Genomic DNA, 18,742 nt, shown 5'->3' on the forward strand with positions numbered 1-18,742 from the left:
CTCCCGGCCCGCCAACGACAAACTTTGATCTGCGTTTAATGGAGCATAGATTTCAATCTTCAAGAACCTTTTTATTTAATCCTTTGAATCAAGAACAAATAGGTTTAGTTCGTCACAATTTAACACTCAGAAAAAATGAACCCTATAAACTTTTATTGAAACCAGAAGTTTAACACTGAATCAATCCATTGATTCTTTTAAATAATGGTGACCTTACATCATGCATAATTTTCTCTTCCCAACTCCACAGTCTCCATAGACATCAACACAAACACCACTATATAAACTCCATTCATCATCAGATAGACTTGATATTAAACACTTTCCCAAATGTGTGGATAGGAAGTTATGAAATATTTATGGAGTGTTTGGTTGTTTAACACTGTGCTGGCAAAGCAGAATAATGACTGGATATATTATCCCAGGACCCTGTTTTAATGTGAGGACCAACTGCCCTTTCTTGTGTGTTAATATTGGAAATATGACTTGAAATATATCAGCAAAGCAAAGCACTGCCAAGTCATGTCATGCAGTATTAATTTGTGCTCCGCCAGAAAAAATAAATCAAAAATGAAAAATACTTTTGACTGACAAAAGTGGAACATATAGATTACTGTACATAAACTCTGGGCTTTTCTGCTTTTAGTTTCAGCTCTCTGAATCTGTTTTGTCACTTGCTATTAGTTAAGCTAAAACCCAGGGCGAAACCCCACATTATCTACTTTATGATGGATGTGAACGTTCTCTCGTTCCACATGCCAAAGGGCAGGAGCACGTCTCATCTGTGATCATGAACATCACACCGCCACTGCTTTTTTGTGTGTGTGTGTGTATGTGTGTGTGTGTGGGGGTTCCTATTGATTTCCTGGTCTGTCTGTTGTCATTTACAGATTGCATCTCTGAGGCGAGGCTTCGGTAACCTCTGGGGACAGCCGCTGTCTGCTAATGATCACAGTTAATGCAAAGAGCTGCTGCGAGACACTCGGTTATGCTGAAAACACAGGAGAGACGACACCATGACAACCACATGAGGATAATCTGCAAACGACAGAATTCTGTTCTCCCGGAACACAATGCTGAATAAAAGAATACTGGTTTCTGGCTAAAGTGCAATATTGTGACTGTGAAAATTGAAATGCAACATCCATACCATCTTTCCAAAATATCACTGGCCAAAAGAAGGGAAAAACCACGAGCATAAGGTCAGCTCTGTCAAAACCTTCAGGGGAGACCTGATCTTCGTCAGAATATGCCAGGATTTACCATGGCTGAAGAAGTTGTTCATCCATTTGTGGCCAGAAAAGGTCATCGTCTCAATCTAGAGCCCCGTTTCTCAGTAAATTGAGCAAACCCAGAAACTGTAATTGTCAGTTCGCAGTGGAAATCCATGGTATGGCAACATGATGACAGTACGATGTAGGAGAAATTACCATCACATGCCTGTAAGTAACACTAAATGATAAACATACAATCAAATGATTTGCGGGGCCTTAATGGATGAACCACTTTAACCAGTCAACCGTGTTCAATCTACTCTAACCCTTTTGTTAAATTTCCACATGAAAACAAGATACCACAGCTAGGCAACTAAACACAACACTGCTGATGCCAAACAATCACCATAATTCAGTAACGCCAGCATGGGGGAAGCAGAACAAACAAAGCAAAACAAATTAAATGCTAAAGAAAAAAGAAATAAGTAAAACCGTTAGCCTATCGAATGGTGATTGATACTATAGGGCCACACATCACTGATGCAGTCTCTGCTCACAGAAGTCTGCAAACACAACCAAAACACATTTATAAAGACATGAAACATATAATTCTGCTGTCAATAATAATCCTTCTGCATGTTATAGTTGTATTCCTGCTTGCAGTTGGTTATCACTGTGCCTGCAGTCTGTTATATCAATTTAGCGTCTCACACACAAAAGGAAAATGCACCATTTCAATTCAGTCTTTCACAAATGAAAAGCAGCACATTATATTCAGAGTTCAAATGTTTCTGGTGAGCAGAAACACAGCCAAGCCAACAGTTTCGCTGTGTTTCCAGTAACTTCAGTGAGGTAAACTGACCTGCTGCTGGCTTTATATTTATTGAACAGACTGAAGGGTAAATCTTTTCATCTAACTCTGGTAAAAGTCCCAACATGTCAAATTCATTTAATTCATGCAGTATTCTAAAAGATGTGGAGACCATGAATTACAAGGCCTGAAATAACCATTGATAACAAATTACAAGCTGGATTGGTCCACAATTCATACACCAATTTACCAGAAACACCAGTGATTATTCTGTGAAGGGACCACCACGCAACATTCCATTTCAAACCACGTCCAAAAACCCATAATCAAAACCATCAAGATCCATATTTAAATTGACGCTGAAAAGTTTGTTTTTGGAACATAAAAGATAAAGAAGTAACTCATACTACAAAAAAAGCCACGTTGAAGCTTCCCGAGAAGATCAGTGGGCTTCTGAAAGTCCAAGCAGTTCTTCCTAAAGTGCAAATTTCAAAGCTACCATGTGAACTTTACATGAACCCCTGAGGGTGAGTGAACGGCTGGACGGACACCGTCCTCTTCAAATTTCCCCAAGTTTAAGTCTGGGACTTTGAAGAAATCCTGAAATTACAGCGGACCTGCAGCCACTGCTCAATTCAAGCTGGTGGACAGAAACTCAGCGGAGGGATGAAGTGGACTGAAGCAGTCTGTGAGGCCCAGGGGCGACACTCTGTGCAGATTTTGCCAGAGAAGCTTGCTGAGCAGCGTTAATATGCTCCAACCGCGGCTTCGGGAAGATCCAGCTCGGATTTATGGTGATCTCAGATTGGCTCTTAGGTCCAGTATGAGCTTACAAGACACTGCGGCACTGTTAACTCAAGGCGCTCTGCAACAAAGGCTCACGTATTTTTCTGGAGAGAACAGATCCTTCAAAATGTTGTGTTGTATGCACAGGAAACAGTGTCTGATTGCCAACCCGGAAAACACTCCTCATCCCCTCAGAGGGTGTTTCAAGTGTTGCCTATTAGTGGTTCATGCCAAACTCTTGATTCCGCAAATCATTTCTGTCCCACGCTGCGACGAGACCACCATTTGCAGGGTTGTGTGTGTGTGTGTGTGTGTGTGTGTGTGCGTGCGTGTGCGCATGCGTTTGTATATATATCTGAAGGCCCAAAAGTGCTGCTGCTGCGCGATATCCTGGAACCGCTCCCACACATACTCATTTATACCTGGCGCTGCGACAAAAAGATATGTCATCCTGACTCTTCCCAGACGCAGCACACACTCAGACACCACCACCTTAACCACATCCATATGTCAACACTGTGAACTGAGGCGGCGTTTTCATTTACATCCTTGCGCTGCACTTGCACATTGATATTTCCCTCTTTTTTTGTTTCTTTTTCAATGCAGGATAAAGTACTTGGGCAGTCCTAGAAACATGAAAAAAACAACAACTTTGATGGATCTTTATTACACATCTGTAATCCCACAGCTCCTCCTCTTGACCTACTTCACAAAAAAGGCCAGATTTTTGAAGTAAAACACAGGTGATGGCAAAAAAAAAAAAAAAAAAAATACGTGGGCAAGTAAGAAAAGAAAAACGGCTCTGGAGATTGTCTGGAGGATTCATTACATGGGGGTACCATGGACGTCTTGTCTATTATATCTTGAATAAACGAACGTGTGACTCCTCCATCACAAGCCTCTGGTTAAATAGTCTGCCACTGAAAAGCATAAGTTTAATTACCAGCCGGACAACAGCTCCCGGGGTGCCATCGCTCCATTATACGAGAAAACCAAGGCGTTCCAGTTTAGTGTCTTTTGTCAATAATCCAGTTTAGTCTGAAATAAGTGGTTTAGCGCAACCCCCGAGGAGGCATGAGGGTAGTGGAGTTTAGTTTTTTTTTTTTCCCTCTCTCTCTCTTTTGTTTTGTGTTTCAGGCGCAATCAGTTCACAACTGAAACAATTTAGGCTTTATAAGGCGGGCAAGTGAGTAAAATATCCTTGGAGATTAAATGCAAAACAGGCCAATTACAGAATCCCTATTTGTGCCTGTGCCTGCCTTTATTTCCCCCTCCACACTTTGATTGGCTTAATTTGACTGAGAAGAACTCTCAATCTACAAAGTTCTATTTTTCTCTCTTTCTTTTTTGAGACGTTAGCTCAGATGTCGTAAATGAAGGTTTGTGGCGAAATAAAATGGCAAGAGCTCATGGAGAAATTCAATTAATTAGCTTTGAGAAAACCTTCTATTCTCTAGCTGCACACAGGGACTTTTTTTTTTTTGCATAATTGGCTGATGCACACGGTACCATTTTTCAGGAGCGTTTTAAGAACAATCCATCACACGACACTTTTAACTAGCCCATCAAACTGCGACACCGTGACTGCGGCTCACACTCCAGCGAGCGCCTCTGTGAAAACCCAGCAAAAAGAAGTGGCATGTCTGACCTATCCCCCCCTCTTCATCATTACTGAGATCAATTGTCTGCAGAAGGCTTTTCATCAAGATCCTGCCTCACATTGATATACTTGTAATGGAAGTGAAAATGAGCTCAGGCTACCAATCAGACAGCATTACCACCTTCAAAGCCTTCACACACACACACGCACGCACGCACGCACGCACGCACGCACACACACACACACACACACTTCACACTGGGGGAAGGATGCCAGATTGCCTTAAAAAGTCTGCATAAATCTCTCAGATGGATGGAAATACTCGACTTGTGTCCTCTCGCCTTTACTGGATCCACTAATCAAGGCTGTGGTTTGTGCCCTGCAATTTTCCATTTAGCTTCGTTCTTTCTTATCAGCTCCAGCTGCTGTGTTCCTTTTTTCAGGCTGATGGCAAAGCACCTCTGGGTGTAAGATGTGATTGTTAGCCTGCAAAACAAGATAAGAGCCTAACTATTCACTTCCTAACAATGTTTTATCGACGACCAAGAGCTGGCTCACATTAAGAACGTTTCAGCACAACAAAGGGTTCAAACTGTTGCATCTGGTTGTGTCTCATTTGGAATAATTTATTCAAACAAGTTGAACTTTTTTTCTGGAAAAAATATCAGCTGTTAAATGGATATGAATTTGGTGCTTTGTTTGATTAACTTAAAACCATATAACTATACAGTATAATGCATTATATTATTGATGAGCAGCAGAGCTGAGCATGTGGGCTGGTCAAGTGAGCAATTTGTCCAAATCCTCTCTGCCAATGCTGCTGTGTCTTGTTCTGTGTTGTTCCTTAGATTGGATGATTTGAATCTCAAGACAAATTAACCAGGAGTCTATGGAAGGACGGCAAACAATAACAACAGCCTGGCACTTCCTGCTCGTGGTGGTCACCAGCCTGTTTCCCTTCCTTCAACATGTCAGCCATTGTATCTTGAGATACTTCGAACAAATGAACATATCGAGAGTATAGCTGTTACAGGAGTCAGGCGAACCGCGGCTGGATCGAGAACCACATGCTGCGAGAGGTTATGAAGTCAAACCTCGCAGAGGACCTTAAGTCAAAGTGCTTGTGATCAAAGCTTTTAACCCTCATGAACCCATCAGAAAACTCCCGGAGTCAGCTGGACCGGCTGCACAGAGACGCTCCAGGATTTACCTCAGAAACAGCGAAACAATGAGAACCAGGTAGGCGATGTGTACAACATTAGAATGCAAACATACTGACTGAGACACATTGTATATGGAGAGTTTGTGTGAGACCAGGAAAGAGGTGACGGGGAGAAAAGACCCTGATACCAAAAGGCAACACACAACGTTGTAAAAAGTCATTTTAGATCAAAAGGCATTGAAAGAAAGACTGTCGCATTCAAGTTTCCCCATCTCCAAAGCTCTGCTGTGGAGGGGAGGGAAATGCTGGAATCTAACCATAAGAGGAAAGCAAATATATCTATGCAAGAAAATGTCTGGCCCAGACGTGGTCAAATCTGCCAGCTCATGCTCTCTTGGTCAGCTTTTATTGACCAAAATCACTGAACCGACACAAGATCCATTTCTCTCACAGCCTTCAAGCTCCACTCTGCTTCGCTTCAACTCAACCTCTGTGAACACACTTACTTTAAGTATCCACATCAAGACCGGGCTGCAGAAAACCCAGACGACCCTGGCTTAGGGGGTCACAAAAGTGTGTTCCCCCTCTGTGCTGTAATCAGACAAACATTTATTTTGTCATCAGTGGCAATCAGACGTGGACATAATCACACAGCCAAGGCATATCTCAACCACGGGTTTGCCCCTGGGGGTGGATGAAATCCGAACATCTAATTGAGAGTAAAAGCAGGAGTGTGTTATAGGTTGGTAAGGGGTTCGATGAGGAACTTATAGAACGAGCATAAACAGAAAGTCAGCGGAAAGACTCAAGACTTCGCCAAATTTGCAGCGGTCTCTGAAATTTGAGTTGAGAAAAAAAAAAAAAAAAAGACAGTAAAAGTACAACTTCTGGCTGAGTTTTCTGAAAGTCAAACCACTTCATCGGCTTTAACTACCTCCAACTCCTGCACCAACTCAGAGTGGTTTGAGAAAAAAAATCCAAAAATGTCTGCAAATCCTCTGGGTCACAAAGCCACAACAAGGTCGCACATCACATTCCATCAAGTGGAGAGCAAAAACCATAAAGCAACACAGACTTCATGTTCATTAGCGTTCAGATTTAACTACATCCATATTTAACCCCCCCCCAAAAAAAAACAAAAAACAAAACAGAAGGCTCAGGCAGACCAAACAATAAGGATATAATGACAATGGAAAACACGAGTCGAAGAAAACCCTTAAGTTTTTAGAGGAGACATTTATTGAGTGAAACCACAGTAATGGCTTGAAAAATAAACTGACTGCTCCTCATTTCTGCTCGCTCGTTTCCCATATTTATTTGTACTGCGAGGGCCAACTAGACTGTGTGACCACCACTACAAATTTGCTGTGACAAGATGCTGATTCAAGCTCGGACGGAGGGGGATGGATTTTTTGGTATAAGGCAAGTAGTTGTACGTGTCGCTCAAGGACTCTCAAGACCTCACGAACTTAAACCAAAAAAAAAAGAGCAGAGGACAGAAAAGGTCCCGTCTCTGAGGCATGTTGCCATTTGTGTCCAAGCTGGATTTGTCATGTACTTTCATGGATTGTCAGTCATAACTAAGCCATTGGGAAACCGGGGACATTGTATTGCCGGGTTTAAAGATGCTGGAAACTCCTGCAGTGCATGGATGAGTGACAACCGGCCGGAGCAAAGGTCCAGAGCTGAGCAGACGGACTGTCAGAGGGATGTCACATGCCGCATGCAGAAAAAAAAACCCAACAAAAAAACTATGCTGATTCCATTCTTCCTCCTCTCAACCAATTTTTTTTTTTTTTTTTTTTTTAAATAGCCCTCTTGTGTGTCATTTTACAGCTGACCACCACAGTGACAGCATGCTGTTTGTACTGGCGAGTAATGAGCATGAGAAGCTGAGTAAATGTACAATCAGCGGGTGACTTGTGGAGTGAGATGATGACGAATGGTCGATCCAAGCCAAGCTGGAAGCAGCAGAGCTCACATTTTAGTCCGAGCTGGATCCGGGATGTTGATGACGGTAATGCGGAACTTTTCGAGTGTCGCGGCTACAGAGAACACACAGACACACTCTTCCGAAATCCGATACGTTTGACATTTGAAAAGCGCCCCGGATCGTGAACAAAAGCCAGAAATAACATTTAGTGGAAATAGTAGGTGATAATTTGAGAGAGGAGCAAAAACTTGAAGCAACTCAGCACATCAATCAGCGGGGCAGTTGGATTGAACCGTTTAAAGCTCAAGCAGAGTGCTGACGTGAATCATTTAGAAATTATTTCTCTTGAAGAGCGTCAAGCATGTTGTAAGATGTAAGAAATAAAGTTTGAAATACTTAGGGTTGTACATTGTATATTTATATAACAAGTAAAACATAATCATGTCGACTTGCTCCAGACATTTAGGGGGGCAGTCATGATGAAAACAGTTTACATGGAAAACAGCAGAAAGGCTGAATGCAATTAAGTTTTCTTGTAGGGTCACTAATAGGTGCTGGGGTTTTTTTTGGGGGGGGGGGTTGGATGTAATGAAGACACTCACAAATGTGTGCAGACAAAGATTACACTGTAAACATGAAAGCTCCTTTAAACTGACTTTGTTGGTCATTTTGGTCCACTGTTAAGAAATAAAATGCGCCTCCACATGTGAAGATACAGTAAATGTGAACTTTATTGGAGAAGCTCCAGCAAACTCAATGGTGAACAGCACGCTCCGCATTCATGGTCACGAATGAATCGTTCTTGCACATGTGCAGAATGATTTGCTATGACCGTAGTGCACTAGTGGCGTTTCAGAAAAGTTCTGTTTTCAAAAAGTTGAACCTTAGAAGCCGCTTTGAAATGGTTGTCTTCGGTGACCCTGAGCCCAGTTGTCCTGCAAACAGGATCTAAACTGTATGGAGGTGTGACCGTGTCGGTGTGTTTGCCCTTGTCAAGGGTGTAACCTGCCTGCGGCGTCGACTGCAACTCTCCTGAGCCTAACTTGGATAAAGCCGTACATTTTGAATGGAGGCAGTGGTGTATAATGAGATTGTATTATGCTTATAAACCAACATATTAAGTCATAAAATCTACTATGAAAAGTTAAAAACATTATAGTCATTTCTTCTTTTTTTATGCATATAAGACAAAGATATAATGTCTTTGATACATTTAAAAGAAAATTTAAATTAAATTCTCAATTTATTCTATTTACACACAGTAATTTGTTAAAGAAAAACTAAATGTAGAACAATTTGCACCCTATTTCAGAATTTGTACAGCTGTTCTGAGAGATAATAAAAACCACATTAAAAATGAAACCTTGTCATAAAATCATTACAGAATCATAAAGGGAATGGAGTAACTGTGAAGACATTTTATTATGCAGTTATCAGCACGGATGATAAATCCAAGGTGGCTCCAGAAAAAAAAAAAAAAAGTGTTTGAAAGTTTTAATGTCACAGGAAAATTCTGGGCCTGAAGATCTGACTTTCGGTTTCACCGCACGTCTTCATGGAGACATGAACTCACACAAGGATAGAATAACTCGATTCTACAGCTCTCTGCCACGAGATTACCCGTAAATCTATGGATTGAGAGGAAAAAAAAAAAAAATCTCAAATGCGCTGGCAGAGAGATCCAGCACCTGCCTGTTCCCTTCTGCTATTTCACAATGTTGAGCCACATCCAACAATGTGCACACTAACATGAGCTCCAGTTAGTTTCTGTGTTTTGACAAGATGCTCCAGGCTGCAGTTCACAGATACGAGGTTTTGAAAAAAAGAACGTAATGATTTAATCATATTGAGTCCAAGTACGGTGGGAATTTCCTTTCGCGGATCTCAGTGTGGTGGGAGATAATTTCCACCATCAATGTGTCCATGTTTACGACTGGGAGATTGTCTCGTGTGGATTTGCTTCACCGCTGCGATAATCATTCCAATGTGTGACAGTAGAGGAATTAGAACTGGGCGTCGGCCAGAGTCCATTAGTCCACATGGTTGAGTGAACGTTTAAGGACATAAACTGCAACTCGGCAACTAAACAACAACAAATGGAAAACAATTACGGAACACCGTCAGAGCAAAAGAAACCCCCCAAAAAACAAGGGAAGAACAGCTAAAGAGGTCCACATGGCTTCATTAGCATTCCCAACATGTGCTTAATAACAACAGCAAGTTCAGTATCGACATCAACAGCACTGCCTTCGTGTTTATAAAGCATCACAGTTAAAAGTCTAGCTGTGATTGCGTGTGATCTGGGAGGACAAAAATTACAATGAGACTGAGAAAAACCATCAACATTCTACCTGTATAGTCAAGTTAGTGGCCAAATTGTGATTATAAAACCTCGTTGAGGCTGTTTCTTATCTGTCGGCCTTCATTCTTGTCTTTGAAAAGAGTGAGTTATGTTGATTACAAACGGTACATTACAATGTTGGAAGAGTGAACTTGAATTGCGAGTGACTCTCGATTATAAAACCACCGGGTCCCGGGAGAATATGGACCGAGAGTCATGACACTCTGGAGGCAAACATCGTTGTTATTGTACATTGACTCGCACATGTGCAGAGGAACTATTTCCTATGGCTGTAGTGTGCATGAACAGAAGCAGGATTTCAGAAAAGATGCATTGTGAACGAGTCTTACAATGTAAAACTTGCCTGTCGAGCAATCTGCAATGATGTGCCGTAGATTAGATGTTTTTTCTTTCATTTATTATTTTATTGTTATTTTTACACTGCAGCATTTGTAAATCTTTGGCATTGATTATTTTTTCTATTCATATTTTTAACAATAGGTGAAATTAATCAAGTAGTTATATATATATATATATATATATATATATATATATATATATATATATATATATATATATATATATATATATATATATATATATATATATATATCATAGCTAATAAATAAATATCTTGCTGGTGTCTTGTAATATAAATACATTTCTAAATGTGGAATAAAGAACATAATTTCTTAGTTCTCAGTGTGCCTGTGAAAGAGATGAGAGAAAAATTGTTTGGGCCCATCTGCTTCCAATTCATTGTGTCATTCTGCCAGCAAAGACACATTAACACGTTCCTAAATTAGGTTAGAAAAAGACAGTCACAATGACAAAAGTGACTTAACTTCAGTCTGGTGTTTCTGTGTCAAATTCAACTTCTTTAAAACTCCAGTCTGACTTCCTGCCACAGTGCTTCTGCGACATCTGTCATCACTTTCAATGTCTTTATATCGTCTTGTCTCTTGTGCGCAGGCTCCCTTGATGCACAACCAGGGTTGTCATTTTTTTTGTTGCACTTTCCAAGCATCTTTCAGCAGCAGCAGCAGAAAAAAAAAAAAAAGTGCAACAGATTACTGGCACGCAACAGTCAATGGCACATGAGGACAGTGAAGTGTTTCTGCAGTGCGATTCAATTCTGAAATGATCTTTCATTGTTCATATGTGACACCAATGTTCTCCTTTCCTATCTGATACTGTGTAAAACCACAGTGTTTCCTTTGATATTATATTATAACAAAAAAGGAGAGTCTTTTTTTTCTCTTCTCAATCTCAGCTCCAGACGTGACTGTTATTGGTCAGTCGTCATCTGATCATCATATCTCATCATATCATACCATCTGACAGGACTATCTTGAGTTCCAGCATTTCAGTGGCATTTATACAGTATCTATAGCACATTAGTATCATTAATCACGTTGAAATAGTGTAATAAGTATTAACTTTAATGTTGAAAGTAGCAACGTCAATTTCAGTATTGATAGTATACCCTGAGAATCAATCCAAAAACTGACCTCCATGATCTCAGAGGCATCAATAGTTTAGTATTGTTATTGTTATTGTTATACAGTTGTGGAAAACATTAGCAATCTGGGATTCACCTAAATTGATACCACATGGCATCAGGCAGAACAGTCATAATAATAAATCAGGTTCAACACCAGCTAAACCTTTCGTTTTATTGAATCTAGAAGCTAATGATGCAGAATTCAATGCCACCTTTTTTTGTTACTATGCTTTAATTGAAAACATCTCAATATAATAACCTGTAATGCAGAATCTCATAATTAAAGTATTAAAAAAATAAGAATTTTTTTGAAAATGTGGTTTTGTATATATCTATACTGCAGATTCCAACATCTCATTGTTAGAATACATTAGCTTTTGATGAATGTACACACAGGTCAACATAGAGGAAATACTCTGCAGACATACAGGGAGAACCCTCGATGACTGATTGATGTCCAGAGTTCATTCTATCCCACCGTATGAGGATGTTTCCTTTTTCTCAGTGTAATCACGCGCCGAGGCTTCGGTGGCTTATGGGCGGCGACAGGCCATCCAACAGCAGCACTTCACACAGAAGGCTGAAAATATCTACGGCACTCTCTTCTTCCATTTCTGTCCCTCGGCTGCCACATCCATTACTTTACCCCCATCCCCCCCTTGTAGAACATTTTTCCTCCGTCGAGCCTACACACGCACACACACACACACACACACACACACACACACACGCACACACACACGCACACACACACACACACACACACAGACACACACACACACACAAACCAGGTTCTCTCCATTTCTCTCCCCTCTTTGTTGTTAAAGCCCACGGTGATGATAGGACCTCTGCTAGGAGATGCAGCAGCTCTTTGTAGCAACATGCACATGGGGGGATTTCTGGAGGGGCCTATCCAGGTAATAGATTACTCCTCTCTGCCTGCAGCAACTACAATGAATATCACAGGACCGGATGAGAGAATCGAGAATTGCCAATGGCCTCTAATTTGTCTTCCTCTCTCTTGCTTGTGTGCAATGAGAAGCTGCCAATTTAGTGTCTGAATGGTTTAATTTGTGGCAGAATGTCACTGGATATCCGATTATTGGGGTTCAGCTTCACGCCAAAGGACACAAGAACAGGTCGAGATGGGGGTTCGAACCACATGACACACACTACCAACTGCTCCCAATGAAAAGTTAACAGTTTTTTTTTTTCCCCTAAAGGCTATGATTTCAGATTCTGGGGTACAAATGATGTATAAACTGATTTGTTGCATAAAATAAGATAAAATAAAATACAAATGTTCATCGTTCTTATAATCCTACAGTCTTGAAGGAGTCGCATTAATGTTCGACGACTGATTTTTACATCCTACTTTATTTGCTGAGGCAATACAGAACCATGAATCCACTTTGGGAATAAATATATTCCACTTCTGTTGGATGTTCTTAACTATATTTTATTAAAAAAAAAAAAAAAGTTGCGCTTAAAATAGCAATGCATAAAACACTGGCTGGACATTTGCAGGATGGAAAGAAAAACAGCTGATGTGGAATAAAAGAGGGACATATTTGTTTCCCGTTAGAAAACAAAGTGGATGGACTACATAATACCACACAGACTGGACTTTGACAAACAAACAAAAATATAAGTCACAAAAGTCTGTTTGATTTTAAGGTTGTAAACACATAAACAACGGCCCTGAAAGTCTTGGTTGAATTTACTGATATGAGTCTGCAGGTCTTGGTTAATCATTGTCACTTCTGAAAGCTTGATGATTATGGGAAAACAGACAAACTGACCAGCCGGTTCACATTATATCCACAAAGACGTCTGATGCATGAATTGGAGAAAAAGCCGAGGGACAATTGGTGCCATGTGGGACATTCCTTTTCCAGAACTGAAGGCTTACATAACACGACACTATCGATTCACACACACACACACACACACACACACACACACACACACACACACACACACACACACACACACACACACACACACACACACACACACACACACACACACACACACACACACACACACACACACACACCAGCTATAAAAAGAACAAATCACTCTCAGCGAGGGGAGAGACAAAGGACAATGTGGAACATTTGAAGTCTCATGCAGTATTTTACATCTGTTGTTCTACCGAACACGAGGCTTTGTCTCTGGGATCTTTTTTTTTTCTTTCTTCATTCTTTCTGTGGGTTTCCATCCTCTCACAGCAGGCAATGTCAGGGCCACTGTGCTGGCTGTTGCTGGCAACATGCCTGTCAGGTTCACTTATGTCTGATGAACGGTATGCTGAAGCGAACCCAGCCCAAGTCGCTTTGTATCACTGTGGCTGCACTCGCCCTCATTTTACCCCGAAGTGAAGACATCCGGGGCTCCAAAGACCCGTTAATTCATGCTCAATAGAAGATTTTATTTTTGCCTTTTTAAAGCAAAAAAAAAAAAAAAGTAATTTTCTTCAACATGAGTGAAATGTTTGGATTTCCATATTTAAAAAGAAAAGATGAAGGCGGCCCGCTGTTGGTTTTAGCAAAAACACTGGTAATGAAGGAGCAAACTGATCTTAAAGTAAACAAAATCTGCCTCCCAGCACTTCTAAAGAAACCTATTAGCATATCATGCTATATCCCATATGTGTATTTTGCTGGATAATTAAAGGAATAAAGTTAAATCCTGCAGCACAATATGATTTAATAACAATGTTTTGGATGGTGCTAGTACATCCAAGTTGTCAGAGATATAGGCCATGTGATGACCTTGCCGAGTGTAAACTTACTTTCAGCCTTTGAAAAGAGTCGAGTTATTTGCTGCATTTTTTCAGTTGCAACAAAATTGTAATAGACAGGGTATCTTGACATTTCACTAAATTTTGCACCAAGAAGCACTGCTAAAAATTGGGAACTTTTTCTTTGTGAATTTAACATTTTCAACAAATGTTTCATGTGTTCATATTCATCTGGACAGAAAGCAAAGGGAAAACATTCAATGTTGTAGTTTACATTGATTTATTTAGCAGTATTTTTGTTATTTCACTGGCCCATTGTGTGATACAGAGGTTGAAGTATTGAAGTGCACTGGTCTGATACTGATTTTATTTTTCATATTCCTAAAATATATTCAGGTAATTTGCTATATTGCAAAGTTTCTATGTTGTAAATTAAACTATAAATACACAATGTTTGCACTGTATTTAGTTTAAATACATTGTGTCAACTTAAGGTAATAAGGTGTTGGCTGTACAGTCATTCATTATATTCATCTGTGACAGGGGAGTCAAACATACGGTCCATGAGTCAAAAGTGGCCTGCAAGAGGCTCCAGTCTGGCAAAACTACCAAGCAAATTGTAAAAATTCTTTCCATTTTTAAAAATGTCTTCACAGTAGCAGACAAAACACCACACAGACCTGAACTCAGATATTAAGAGACGTTTGCAAACGAGCCATTTGTAAAAACGTGCATAATGTAACAGCTATAGGAGATATTATTTGGGACATTTCACTGTATTTTGCACAAGATGGTTTAATAAAATTGGCTTTATGTTGATGCTACAGTCCTTTTCTGTGGTACTTGATTGGTTTTGGGAAAATAAAGGCATTTCCATCACGTATACTCCTGGTCTTTGAAAACCTAATTCATTCTGACCTGAGCCTAAATCTAAATCGAATACTGCAAATTACCACTCCACTACTTTTGATCGGTGCAATCCTTTTGTATTGCTGATAATATGTTTACAATATACACTCCTCTCCAGACTAAACGCAGCAGTGTGAATCCCCAAGTGGGAGGCAGGTGGGTGAGGGCAGGGGGCATCGGCTGAGCCCACCAGGCCCGATCCATCACTCACTGACAGGAGCCATTAGAGCATGGAGGAGCATCTGTGGAGCCCCAGGTAAAAATGTATGGAGCGTGTTCTGTTTCCCTTTACCTCAGCTGATACACAGCAAGGGGATGTATGGATTTCCTACTTTATATGCAGGCCCCACGGCTCCAACGCGGACACACACACGGACACACACACACACACACACACACACACACACACACACACACACACACACACACACACACACACACACACACACACCTGGCGAGTAAACATGCGCTGTGTACACAGGGTTGGAGAGATCACACATGTGCCCTTCAACATCCCTCCATCTCTGACACCTTCGAGGTCAGGCCTCACTCGCCACACCTGAGCTCTGCACCCAGGTAAACTCTTGAGAGCTCTGTAACACCCCCCCCCCACCCCCCCTACACACACGCGCCTTCAGCAGCGACCTTGCACTAATAGCTGAGGTGTGAACAGAAACGGGGAGGTGTGAAAAGATAAAGTGTGTAACTCTGACATTCACGACGGGGCCAGCTGGATCTCCTCCCAGATTTTTGTAAATCATTTTCCAAGAGTTTATGTCATCGGATGTGGACAAAAGGAGAACATCTCCAATTTCCTCTGAAGATGCTCCCGAGCCCCCGCGGTGGCTCTGGACGGAGAGAGCTGAGGTGTAGCGTTGCACATCACCGGGATGATTTCTCTTTATCCAGCTCACACTTTCCGAGCGTCGCATTTCAAAGGACGGTTGCCGTTCGTGGTCGTGTTCATGAGTGTCATCCCCCCGGGACTTGAGGTCACACTGTGCCGCCACACCAACACTCGGTGCTTTTCTTCCTCTGCAGTGTGAGAAAAACACCAACTTCCTCCTTTCGGTTTTGCGGGGACGCAGTGTAGAATTATGTGGACATGATAGTTCAAACAAGAACAATGGGCCCTCTGAAGTATGAATAAATACGAAGCGATACATAAATGGAACAGTGGCACTGATGTTTACGGATGATTATATGGCCGAGCAAGTCTGGTTTCCTCCATTGTTAAGAGCTCGCCTTCAGGGCCAGTTTCACCGATCTCAACTGCCATTCGTTTCACTGATCAAACAGCAAACAAGGACCATAATGTCCTCATCACAAATGAGTTATTTCATTACGCTGTGCAATAAAGATTCCCTCTTAACATAAACAAAATGATCTTTTCCTCAAGTGAATAGGAGCGCCAATTATGGCTCAGTATCTGTTTTCATAAATAAGCCTCTTAAACTATCACTGTGTAGGAAATAGTCTCATAAAAAGCAAAATTTTTCCACATAAATTGTGGTTACCGCATTTATGCACATTTGCCAACTGTGTTACATTTGAATGCTATAAAGTCATTGCCAGAAACACACTGTGAAGGCTTTAATCAGGCACGAAGCAACTCCAGAATAACAGCTCTGCAAAGGTCAGCTTGTGTAAACAATTTAATGACAGACTTATTTATTTATTTATTTACTTTTAAAGACAGTCCACGTCTTGGAAAGGAGTAATGAGATCACACTGGAAGCTAAAGGCTAACGGCAGCCACAGTTATCAACACCCAAAGTGACGGTGGGTTCAACACTTCAGCACTAATGACTGGGAAAGAAAAGGAAGGTGGCGCTGACGGCCGCTGACTGAAAAGTAGGTGGCAAAAGTTAAACTGCAACTTAAGACAAATGTAAGCAAGAAGAAATTATTCTGTGCTGAATGAGGAACAAACCATGCTGGCATAAGTTACCATAGCGGATATGCAGATGCATCTATATGTTTCCCATGAATGAATTTGAATCGTGAAAATTGCATATAATTTGGATTTAGTACATTTAATTCTCATTATAAGTCCCGAAACTCTAAATCATTCAAAATATCACAACATTGCATAAAATCTTTTTTTTTCAGATGTTTTAAAAAAAAAGCTTGAAAACTGACATATCTTAATAACTGATGCAACAATTACCTTCTAAATTGTATATTACACCCGCATGTATTTATTTGGTAATCAAAAAGAAACTAAGCAGCAAAAAAAGAAAACAAACTCCAGTGACACACATTTTCAATTTCTCTGCACTGCTAAACAACAACAACAAAAAAGACTGGTAATTTCCCACGGAGCTTGAAATAAAGACTCGACATCTTTGCTGTTGACAAGTCAAATCAACATATCTAATACAAATATCTCTGTACGATTAGTTAATTTCGCAACAATCTGGGGAGTCCAAATATATTATTCGTTTCTACATGCTGTTTATTGTGGCACTCAATTCTCCCATTCCCAATGCCGGTTATGCAAATGTCCAACAAATTAATCACCTGTCAAAATAATGCCCATGCATTACCTTTATACTCTGATTTGCATTCAGACAGTCTGCAGTTAATGTCTTGATGGCCTGAGTTATGAACCTACATGGAAATAAGAGTGGAGCTCTCAGTCTCGACGGCCCACACCCTCAAAACCAGCCGCACAGCAGCCATAATGACACAACGGGAGATTTGCAGCAGATATAAAAACTCTAATGTAATTGAGTGTGTGCCACAATCAGATAAACGGGCCCATTTTGCAATTTCCAACATTAAATGTCAAATGACTTCAGCTGAGTGGAAGGCTGGCCGATAAAAAGTAGTGCCGGCCCCATTACAGCCCGTCAGTCAGGCACCAAGCCCCCTTCTCGTCACAGTGACTGATGACTTTTATGCACTCAAACAAGGAGAAAGCAGGGACGCGGTGACAGTTCCGTCTTCATGCCCGCATGCCTCATCCGCCCTGTTATCGCAGAATACCGCCGTTACAATGCCGCTGTGGGAAGCTGACAGTTTACTTTTCAGCACCTGATAGATCTCAAGCGTGTATTCAAGGGGAAGGGGCTGCATTTGTTTTTCCTCTGGTCACTACGAACACTTTATGTAATTTAATGTTCTTATGAGCGACTGAAGTCCCGGCTTGAGCCCCAGGAATAACTCCCGCTTCCCCACCATCACTCAAAGTGACTGCGCCGCTCCACAGAGGCGAATGGAGACAAATGCACATGCTGCAGTAGTGGACCGTTCACCATGTGGGTAACAGATTGGGTCGCGTATGTACTCAAGACCGTGGAAGAGCTCTATTACGATAAATCTCACGAGAATTTTTTTCAAAAATCCATCCGAGTTAACGTGACTGAAGTGATGAAGACGGTCCCCAGTCTGCCCACTTTTATGTTGTCTGTGGCGCGGCGAAATGACATGTTACCATAATGACAGTTGTCAAAGTTGCACGGTAGGAAAATCAAGTCATGCATTGCAAACTCACTTCCAGAAAAATCTGCTGTTTTATAGTCGTCTCCCTAAACTGAGGCCCGACTGCCCGCAAAGTGCTTTATTTTGTCTCTGCAAGCCAAAATAACTTACTGCGAGCGTGCTGGAGCTTTAATGTTTCTGCTGTGTGACGGTAAATTAATTTAAATCATTTGTTGACTCCATTTAGATTGTGTGTTACATATTCCGCAGCTACAATACACAAACAGCAACCATACATTAGTCATTATCA

At 41.0% G+C, this 18,742-nt stretch overlaps 1 protein-coding gene across 1 annotated transcript in view; it reads right to left on the bottom strand.

Annotated features, from left to right (window-relative positions):
* tmtc2b (transmembrane O-mannosyltransferase targeting cadherins 2b) overlaps positions 1–18,742 on the bottom strand; it is a 98,064-nt gene that overhangs the window by 33,807 nt on the left and 45,515 nt on the right. The gene's annotated exons all lie outside the window — the stretch shown is intronic.

This window comes from Blennius ocellaris, assembly GCF_963422515.1.
Source record: "Blennius ocellaris genome assembly, chromosome: 11".
Lineage (NCBI taxonomy): Eukaryota > Metazoa > Chordata > Actinopteri > Blenniiformes > Blenniidae > Blennius > Blennius ocellaris.